The sequence below is a fragment of the Halichoerus grypus genome, chromosome X, assembly GCF_964656455.1.
Source record: "Halichoerus grypus chromosome X, mHalGry1.hap1.1, whole genome shotgun sequence".
Lineage (NCBI taxonomy): Eukaryota > Metazoa > Chordata > Mammalia > Carnivora > Phocidae > Halichoerus > Halichoerus grypus.
In genome coordinates, this window is record NC_135727.1 from 88,817,390 (window position 1) to 88,828,673 (window position 11,284).

General features: G+C 40.3%; 1 long non-coding RNA gene across 1 annotated transcript in view; it reads left to right on the plus strand.

The window, feature by feature from the left end:
• LOC118551451 (uncharacterized) overlaps nt 1-10,644 on the plus strand; it is a 270,278-nt gene extending 259,634 nt beyond the window's left edge. The window contains exons 9-12 of the long non-coding RNA XR_013444665.1: nt 1,260-1,458; nt 2,799-2,890; nt 7,199-7,255; nt 9,349-10,644. This is a non-coding gene — a long non-coding RNA (uncharacterized LOC118551451). The remainder of the gene's footprint in view (nt 1-1,259; nt 1,459-2,798; nt 2,891-7,198; nt 7,256-9,348) is intronic.
• The last annotated feature ends 640 nt before the right edge of the window (nt 10,645-11,284 follow it).

Genomic DNA, 11,284 nt, shown 5'->3' on the forward strand with positions numbered 1-11,284 from the left:
TTTTTGAAGATAACAAGCTCAGGGTTTGCACAAAATTATCCCAAAACAACATTCCATCTTTAGAAGTGACAAATTGTTTTTTCTAAGTTAAGAAAATGGGAGTGTGTTCATATGTCAATTGGTTAGGACCCTAGGCTGTGTAACACAGGGCACAAGTTTAATGGCAGAGCAGGCTTCTTAGATTTCCTCTACTCTGTGCTTGGCAAATATACCTTTGAATAAGTGAGCACACATCTGGGAGTAGTAGGAATGGATATCATGCATCCCTGGCAGTAACAATGTGATCCAGTGGAAAGATCACTGGATTTGGAGTCAGAAAAGGCTGGGTTGGAGTCTATGACAAACAGACTTTAAGATGGCAGCAATAATAGCCACTTTATGGTATCCATGTCCCTGTATAATCCCCTCCCCTTGAGTGGGGATATAACCTATGATTTGCTCCCAACCAGTAGAATATGGCAAATGTAATGGGATGTCACTGTCATGATTACATTATGTTATATATGACACCATCTTTTTTTTTAAGATTTTATTTATTTATTTGACAGAGAGAGACACAGTGAGAGAGGGAACACAAGCAGGGGGAGTGGGAGAGGGAGAAGCAGGCTTCCTGCAGAGCAGGGAGCCTGATGTGGGACTCAATCCCAGGACCCTGGGATCATGACCTGAGCCGAAGGCAGATGCTTAACCGACTGAGCCACTCAGGCGCCCCTATATGACACCATTTTGATAGCAGACTCGCTCCCTCTCCCCTTGCTGGCTTTGAAGAACAAGCTGCCATGAATCCTACAACTGCAAGGAACTGAATGTTACCAACAACCACATGAGTGTGGAAGCAGATTGTTCCTTAGCTGAGCCTCCAGATGAGAACCCAGCCCTGACCAACACCTTGATTGCAGACTTGCAAGACCTGAAGCAGAGGACTCATCTAAGCAATGCCCAGACTTCTGAGAAAAGGAATTGGGAGATAAGAAATATGTGGTGTTTTAAACAGCTAAGCTTGTGGTAATTTGTTGTGCAGCATAGAAAACTAATACATAGTCCTAGCTCCATCACTCACTGGCTGTGTGACTCTGAGCATGGGCCTTTCCCTCTCTTTGTCTCAATTTGCTCATTTATAAAATAGGAAATGATGACCATGCAAATGCTTGCCCTGCCTCCCTTCCAGGGTTACTTTAGAATCCGATGAGTGTGGAAGCTCTTTGTAAATCATGAAGCATTGTACAAATGTGAAGAATAACTGTTATTTTTCTTTCCAGACTCCCCAGGGCCTAGCAGCTCAAGCAAGTGACCTTGGAAAAAGAGAAGATGGGAAACAACCAAAAAACTTCAATGGCCTTAAAAATGATGTTGGCTTGTCGAGCCCTTGTCGGAATGTATGATTTTAGGAAGCACATTCCTGTAAGCAGATTGAAACATCTCAAGCTGTTTGGAAGACATTCTGACTAGATTCTTAAGGTATCTGACTCCTTTGGCCTCAGACTACCCAGCAGCCCAGTGCAATGTCACATCCTTTTTCTCTCTACCCACCCTGCTTCCAAATCCTCACTTTACAGAAATCAGCTCCAAAAGCCATTGTCCAATCTTCATTACTCCTGGGCCACTCACTGCCTGAGGCCATGGGCATTATATGATGACTTACAGCTCTTACCAGGTAGAGCAGAAGGCTGCTGACAACTGAGGAAGTGTTGAGTTTTTTTCAAAACAGACCAGCAGTTCATATGGCCACTCCCAGCTATTCACTCTTGTGACCATGAGCTATGGAAAAAAAGTTTGCTGCATGCTAGGGGCACTAGGCCACAAATACAGGTTGATCACCCAGCCTGTTCTTCCTTGAAATAGCAGAAATGTAGGTATTAGTAAACCACCTCTTTGGAGATTCTGCTCCAATCCCATTCTGCTACATAGCTTGGCATAGTACATAACATTCAAAGTTCTGTATGATCTGACCCTTGCCTACCTCTTCTCAGTTCTCCTTCCAGACATCCTTGGGCTCTTCCTTAGTCATTGGCACTGCATCATAGAACAGAGAAACTACCACTACCACAAATAGCAACAATGATGATGATGATGATGATGATAATGATAATAATAATAATGGCATCTAATACTTATGTGCTGGGCAACTTTCTAAGTTTATTGCATATATTAATGCATTCAGTCATCACCATGACAGTCTATTAAGAGTACTGATATTATCATATCCATTTTATGGATGAGGATATCAAGGTTCAGGTCCTACTGCTAATGTGAGTGGCATTATGATTTGAACCCATATACATTGGGTATGAAAACTATGCTTTCAATCAGCAGGCTATGCTTTGTTTTTGGTTTACTTGTCTCTCTTCCTATGTGTTACTTATGAGCAGCAATTTTATGCCCAAGGCCTCGTACAGTGCTTGGCTCATAATAGTGCTTTATAAATGTTTATTAGGTGAGTGAATAAATAAACACACAGTTAAAAGAGCATAGAATATGGAGTCAGAAAGCCTAGTGTCCAGTCTAGTATCTACCATCTGATAATTTTTGTGGCTCTTAGTGAGTCAAGCTTTCAACCTTTCTAAGCCCAAATAACATACATAGTATTTATATGTGTGGGCTCTGGAGCCAGGGTACCTATGCTCCAATAAGGCACCACCACTGTTTTTTAACAAGGGTCAATAAATAATACATTTAATTTTTTTCCCTTTAAAATCTAAACTTAAAGTGTATATCATTCAACTCCTTGGGTAATCATGAAGTTTTCCTCAAATATAACAACAAAAGAATTACAGCATTTCTTCAATTTCATCATATAGGCACAGCATGGAAGACCACCTTCCTCAGCACAGACATCCTCAGGAGCTGGGAGTTCAGCAGGTGCAGGGCGTCACTGCACCTGGGCTCACAGGTCAGTCTGTCAGTCCTCAGGTTAAGTTCCAGTAGGCTCCTGCACACTGAGCTCCCAGGTAGGCCTGGAGCACGGGGGAGCTGCAAGTGGGAAGGGCCAGCCTCGCTAGGCGGCTGAGCACATCAGTACAGCGAAGGACACGAAGCATTAGAGCATGTCTGGTGGGTCTGAGGACCTACCACTTCCTACAGGAGCAGGTGCCAGAGCACTCCAAAGTCAGTGGGTGGATCTGTATGATCTCGAGCAAATCCCTTACCCTTTCTGAGCCTTAGTTTCCTAATCTAAAATTAGGATAATTGTAATAAAGTTACAGGGTTGTTGTGAGGTAAATATGAGTTAATATAGGCATACCTCATTTTATTGCACTTTGCAAATATTGTGTTTTTTACAAACTGAAGGTTTGTTGGCAACTCTGCATTGAACCAGTCTATTGACATCATTTTCCCAACAGCATTTGCTCACTTTATGTCTCTGTATAATATTTTGGTAATTCTCATAATATTTCAAACTTTTTCATTATTATTATATTTCTATGGTGATCTGTAATCAGTTATCTTTGATGTTACTATTATAATCATTTGGGGGTGCCATGAACCACACCCATATAAAATGGCAAATTTAATCCATAAATGTGTGTTTTCTGACTGCTCTGCCAACTGGCTGCCCACCACCCCCATCTCAGCCCCATCTCTCTCCCTTTACTCAGGCCTCCCTATTCCCTGAGACACAACAATATTGGAATTAGGCCAAGTAATAACACTACCATGGCCTCCAAGTGTTCAAGTGAGAGGAAGAGTCACATGTCTCACTTTATATCAAAACCTAGCAGTTATTAAGCTTAGTGAGGAAGACATGTTGAAAGCCGAGATAGGCTGAAAGCTAGACTGCTTGTGCAAACAGCCAAGTTATGAATGCAAAGGAAAAGTTCTTGACGGAAATTAAAAGTGCTACTCCAGTGAGTACACGAATGATAAGAAAGTGAAACAGACTGACTGCGAATATGGAGAAAGTTTTAGGAGTCTGGATAGATAAAATCAGCCACAACTGTTCCTTAAGTGAAAGCCTACTCCAGAGCAAGGCCCTAACTCTCTTCAATTCTGTGAAGGCTGAGAGAGGTGAGGAAGCTGCAGAAGAAAAGTTTGAAGCTAGCAGAGGCTGGTTCATGGGATTTAGGGAAAGAAGACATCTCCATAACATAAAAGAGTAAGGTGAAGCAGCAAATGCTGATATAGAAGCAGCAAGGTATACAGAAGATCTAGCTAAGATAATTAATGAAGGTGGCTAAACTAAACAACAGATTTTCCGTGTAGATGAAACAGCCTTCTATTGGAAGAAGAGGCCATCCAGGACTTTCATAGCTGGATAGGAGAAGTCAACGTCTGGCATCAAAGGGCAGGCTGACTCCCTTATTAGGGGCTGATGCAACTGGTGACCTTAAGTTGAAGCCAATGCTCATTTACCATTCTGAAAATCTTAGGACCCTTAAGAATTATGCTAAATCCACTCTGCCTCTGCTCTATAAATGGAACAACAAAACTTGGATGGCAGCACATCTTTTTTTAAAATTAACATATAATGTATTATTTGTTTCAGGGGTACAGGTCTGTGATTCATCAGTCTTACATAATTCACAGTGCTCACCACAGCACATACCCTCCCCAATGTCCATCACCCAGCCACCCCATCCTTCCCACCCCCCACCACTCCAGCAATCCCCAGTTTGTTTCCTGAGATTAAGAGTTTCTTATGGTTTGTCTCCCTCTCTGGTTTCATCTTGTTTCATTTTCCCCTCCCTTCCCCTATGATCCTCTGTCTTGTTTCTCAAATTCCTCATAGCAGGACAGCACATCTTTTTATAACATGGTTTACTGAATATTTTAAGCCCATTGTTGAGAACTACTGCTCAGAAAAAAAGAATTCTTTCAAAATATTACTGCTCACTGACAATGCACCTGGTCACCAAAGAGCTCTGATGAAGATGTACAATGAGATTAATGTTGTTCTCACACCTGCTAACATCCATTCTGCAGCCCATGGATCAAGGAGTAATTTTGATTTTCAAGTCTTATTATTTAAGAAATACAGTTTGTAAGGTTATAATTGCCATAGGTAGTTATTCTTCTGATGGATCTGGGCAAATTAAATTGAAAACCTTCTGGAAAGGATTCACCATTCTGGGTGCCATTAAAGACATTTGTGATTCATGGGAAGAGGTCAAAATATCAACATTAACAGGAGTTTGGATGAAGTTGATTCCAACCCGCATAGATGACTTTGAGGGTTCAAGACTTCAATGAAGGAAGTAACAGCAGATGTGGTGGAAATAACAGGAAAACTAGAATTAGAAGTGGAGCCTGAAGATGTAACTGCATTGCTACAATCTCAACAAAACTTACTGCTTCTTTTTTTTTTTTTTTAAGATTTTATTTATTTATTTGACAGAGAGAAACACAGTGAGAGAGGGAACACAAGCAGGGGGAGTGGGAGAGGGAGAAGCAAGCTTCCTGCCGAGCAGGGAGCCCGATGTGGGGCTCAATCCCAGGACCCTGGGATCATGACCTGAGCTGAAGGCAGATGCTTAACTGACTGAGCCACCCAGGCGCCCCAAAACTTACTGCTTCTTATGGATGAGCAGAGAAAGTGGTTTATTGAAATGGAGTCGACTCCTGGTGAATTGTTGAAATGACAACAAATGATTTAGAATATTATATAAACTTAGTTGATAAAGCAGTGGCAGAGTTTGAGAGGAGTTCTACTGTGAGTAAAATGCTATCAAAGAGCATCACATGTTGCCGAGAAATAGTCTGTGAAAGGATTGATGTAACAAATTTCATTGTTGTCTTTTTTTAAGAACTTGCCACAGCCAACCCAACCTTCAGCAACCACCCCTGCTCAATCAGCAGCCATCAACATCAAAGCAAGACCCTCCACCTGCAAAAAGATTATGATTCATTGAAGGTCAGATGGTTAGAATTTTTAGCAATAAACTACTTATGAATTAAGGTATGAATATTTTTTAGACATAATGCTACTGCATACTTAATAGACTATAGTATCATGTAAAATAATTTTATATGTACTGAGAAACAAAAAAATTCATTTGACTTACTATTTATATATTCATGTTATTGCAGTGGTCTGGAACCAAACCTGCAATATCTCTGTGGTATGCCTGTAAATACATAGTGCTTAGAACACTATCTGTGACATAGCAAGTGCTTGATGAATGTTAGGCATTAATTTATTATTCTTTAATATTTTTATACAAAAATGGAGATAAGAATATCTCATCAGGTTGTCATGAGGATCAAATGAGGCAAAAGATGTGGAAATGCCTTGTCATCTTAACAGCACAGTGTAGATGCTAAACCTAAACTTAGAAAATATTCCAAATCACTTTGTGCAGGCCTTGAAGCTCAGGTTCAATGTAACTTAGCTTCACATTCACAGGTGAGCAGCAGCTCCACAGAAGGCTGGATAAAACTTCTAGAGTTGGCCCTGCCAGTGTCAAGAGACCCACAATTGCTAGATCATGTGTGAGCACAGTGTTCTATAAATAGACCTCTTCCCTCATGCAGACCATGGGCTACACAGTCTGCTGGATGTCTCCTATTTTACCCTTGTAATAGGCCCAAGAGCTGGTCTGGGTTTGGCAGGAAGAGTTCCAGGGTACAGAAAGAAACTAGACTAGGGCGCCTGGGTGGCTCAGTTGGTTGGGCGACTGCCTTCGGCTCAGGTCATGATCCTGGAGTCCCGGGATCGAGTCCCACATCAGGCTCCCTGCTCAGCAGGGAGTCCGCTCCTCCCTCTCATGCTCTCTGTCTCTTATTCTCTCTCTCACAAATAAATACAATCTTAAAAAAAAAAAAATTAAAAAAAAAAAAAGAAAGAAACTAGACTAGATCAACTGATGTGACAAGGAGAAAAAAACCTGTGAAACCTTATGAAAAGTTTCCACCCTATGCACTGCAGGTCTCCTCCAATAAAGGGGGTGACCAAGATACAGACCAAATGAGAGACTTGGATTAGATCAATGTGTCCCAGTCCAAGCTACACATTGTCTACCTTGACACCATGAGTGAGAGAGAGAAGTATGGAGGAGGAAAAGGAGTTGATCAACAGTCCAGTAACCCTGGTTCTCAAGAAGAAAGTGAGTAGGGGACAAAATAACCATACATTGCTCTAAAATGTCCTAGGCTGGTGTGTATGAAGGGCTTGAGAAGATGATTACAGTTTATACATACTAGGATTTCTGAGACAAGACTGGCTAAATGCTGCTCAGGCTGTGACTTTCTTTGGTCTGCCTAGGACGAGAGCCTCATCTACCCAGCCTCACTGAGGGCAGGAAGAATCCAATCACTTCAAGTGAGTTAAACACATTTTTTAACAGTGAGGAAAAGGTAAAGTGTCTGGAAAAACCCCCGTTTGGGTTTTCAGATCCCCTGACTGCTGGCAGCTGCTGAGTGAGGTTTGAGTGGGAAGGTATGAAAGAAAGAGAAAGGAGGGAGAGATTTATGGACAGACTGGACTGAGGGACTGATCTAAAGGAGGCTGGATTGAGTATAAGTACAGTGCCTGGACTGGGACCAGAGAGACAATGGTGAGTAGAGTTTGCAGACATTTTTACCATGTAGAAGCTAGAACAGAACTTGTAGTATTTTTGTTTTGTAATGCTCACAGTGACATTATAGGGATGGCTACACAAACACCCCACTAGCCATTTAATAACAGAGGGGCTGCTGGGAGAGGCCTTAGTGAGGTTTGGAAAACATAGGCTATCTCAGACTGAATGTGAAAGCTGTGCTATACATCTTACATAATATTAATGTATTTCAACAAAAATATACAGCTACAGCTATATGGCTAGCTACTTGACTGGCTTGTACTATATCTACTGCTCATCAACCGGATTTTAATCTGGATTTTGTGAGCACTTAAGTGGTGCCTAGCCTCAGAAAGCGATTATAGTAGATACAAATAGGCTAAAAGCTAGGTTTTGCTAAAGATAAAACAAACCCTTGGGTTCCATTACAAAATGTACTAAAGGGCCAAATGAGTGGGCTCAGAGACCCCAGGAAGGCAAAAGTGAACTGAGCTGCTAGACCTTAAAGAATGGTTAGATTTGTGAACGTGGGAAAGGGAAAAGGCAGGGAGGGAAGGGAACTCCAGGCAAGGGAACAACTTGAATAAAGGCTTGGAATGAGCATATTTCATGTGATAGACATTTTCTCCATTCTTTGATCAAGCACAGATTTGGCTATTTAGAAAGATGGATAGATGATAGATGACAGACAGAGGATAAATAGATTAATGTGTAGATGGATGGATAGATAGATAATAGATAGAGGATAGATGATAGATAGATAGATAATGATAGATAGATAGATAGATAGATAGATGATAGATAGATGATAGATAGATAGATGATAGATAATAAATATTCCTAAGTCAAGAAACAGAACTATGATTAATTATTCTGGGTATGTCATTAACTTACTATATGCTAATTCAATAGATCACTATGACCTTGGACAGGTCACTTACTATCTGTGGCCTCTGCTTTTCCATCTGCAACAAAATGTGGGCAGGCACCCAAACTCTTAGCATGAAGGAAATTCACCCTCTTACAGACTTCTTCCCCACACACACACTCTACAATGCTACACACTCCAAGGAACCCAGAAAATAACTGTGAACAGTGTTTGCCCAATCTAATCAGAAACAATGACACCAACAGCTAAAGCCCATGACAGCCTGAACCCATTTTGTTCTCTTACTTTCAGAATTACACTTTATTTATTTATTTTTAATTTTTATTTATTTATTTTTTTAAGTTCCAGTATAAACTTAACATAGTGTTATATTTGTTTCAGATGTACAATGTAGTGATTCAACAATTCTATACATTACACATTGCTCATTGTGATGTGTACTCTTAATCTCCTTTACCTATGACACCCATCCCCCAACCTGCCTCCCCTCTGGTAACCACCAGTTTGTTCTCTATATTTAAGAGGTTTTTCTTTCCTTTTGGTTTGTCTTTTTTTCTTTTTTCATGTGTTTTGTTTCTTAAATTCCACATATGAGTGAAATCATATGGTATTTTTCTTTATCTGACTGACTTCTTTCACTTAGCATTATACCCTCTAGGACCATCTGTCCATGTTGTTGCAAAAGGCAAGATTTCATTCTTTTCTATGGCTGAGTAATAGTCTATTACATATATATATTCCACATATGTATATATAAAATCCATATACACACACACACCATATCTTCTTTCTCTATTCATCTATGCATGGACGCTTGGGCTGCTTCCATATCTTGACTATTGTAAATAATGCTGCAATAAACATAAAGGTACATGTATGTTTTCAAATTAGTGTTTTCAGTTTCTTTGGGTAAATACCCATTAGTGGATTTACTGGATCATATAGTAATTGTATTTTTAATTTTAGATTCAGAGTGCTGGGCAGGGGAAGGGACCCCAATGTGAACTTGGGATCTTGACTGCTGCAGGAGAAACAGCCCACATGTTTTTGGGAAGCAGAGGTTCCAGTCTCCCATCCTGAACTTCATAGGTTCCCTTTTGCCACCCAGGAAACAGGTGGGGCTGAAGTTAAGCAGCCAAGAGATGGAGCCAGCCCAGTGCACCAGAGTGTCAAGTGCAGAAGGAACTGGAATCTACCTGTTCCACTTCATCAGCCTTTCTCCATCCAGGCTCTCACCAGACTCAGGCTAGAAAAGCTTTCAGATCACCTGCTCCCACCTTCTCTACCTGGTGCAAGACTCCCCTCCTCAGCCTTCCTGCCAAGTGCTCTCCACCCAGCTTCCCAGTGAGCTGGGACAGACCTGGAAGCTCCCTGCCTCAGCAGGCACAGGATTCCACTTGGCAGCATGTTCTTCCTGCTGGTGAGCCAAACCTGCTCCCCTGTAACTTCCTACTGCACACCCACGTTCTGCCCTCAGGACAACCAACTAGACAAAACTTATTCTCGGGAATGTCCTGCACATATTTGAACACAGCTATCTCTGCCATTCTGGCTCCCTAACCAGCCGCTCCTCACCCCTCAGTGTTATTGTTATATAATTCACATACCATAAAATTATTCATCCATTTAAAGTGTACAATTCAATACGTTTTAGTTTATTCACAGAGTTGGGCAGCCATCACCACAATCAAGAAAATTTTTACCACCTCAAAAAGAAATCTAATACCTGCTATCAACTGACTCCTTCTCAGCACCTAAGGCCTAGGTAACCACTTATCTACTTCATATTTCTATTGATTTGTCTATTCTGGAAATTTCAAATAAATGGGGTTAGCAACATGGGTTTAATTTGGCTAAGTCACTTGACCTATCTATGACTCAGTGTCCCCAGCATAAAAAAAAATAGTAATATTGGTTTTTACTTCATAGGGTAATAATGATGCTTACATGAGCTAGTAGATTATAAAACATTTAGCAAAGATTTGCTTTTATTATTGCTTTTTGTAAAGTGAATTTCCAGATTATTGTTCTCACCTTCAACTGATGTGTTCTCATTGGAATAGAGCAGAGAAGGATCTGGGGTGATAATGTAAGTATTAGGTGATATTCAACAAATTTAGCAACCTGTTAAAGCATAGACATGACCTATCAGAATGGCCTCAACAAAGAAGCAAGTCCTATAGGCTCTCTGTTGGGCTGGACACTAACTCACTAATTTCTGCAGTGGGGAGGTCAAGGGTTCAAGGGTTCATTGGGGTAATAGTAGAGGCACTTGGAGGCTCCTGGCCTGCTGATATTTATTAATCAGTATGGAAAATTTCAAGTTATATACAAATCTAATGGTAACCATATATCAAAAACCCCTAATAAATATGCAAAGAATAAAGAAAAACAAACCTGAATATATCAATAAAGAAAATCAGCAAAACCATGAAAGAGAAAGACAAGACAGGATCAAAGAAAATCTTCAGAAACAACCACAAAACAATAATAAAATGACAATAAGTACCTACCTATCAATAATTACTTTGAATATAAATGGACTAGATACTCCAATCAAAAGATATAGGGTGACAGAATGGATTAAAAAACAAGAACCACCTATATGCAGCCTACATATAGACCTAAAGACACCTACAGATTGAAAGTGAGGGAACAAAGAAATGTCTCATGAAAATGGATGTTAAAGAAAAGCCAGAGTAGCAATATTTATATCAGACAAAATAGACTTTAAAACAAAGACTGTAACAAGAGACAAAGAAGGGCACTATATAATAATGAGGACAATCAAAAAGGAGGTATAACAACTGTAAATATTTATGCACCCAACATAGGAGCACCCAAATACATAAAACAGTTAATAATAAACATAAGGGAACTAACTGATAATAATACAATAATA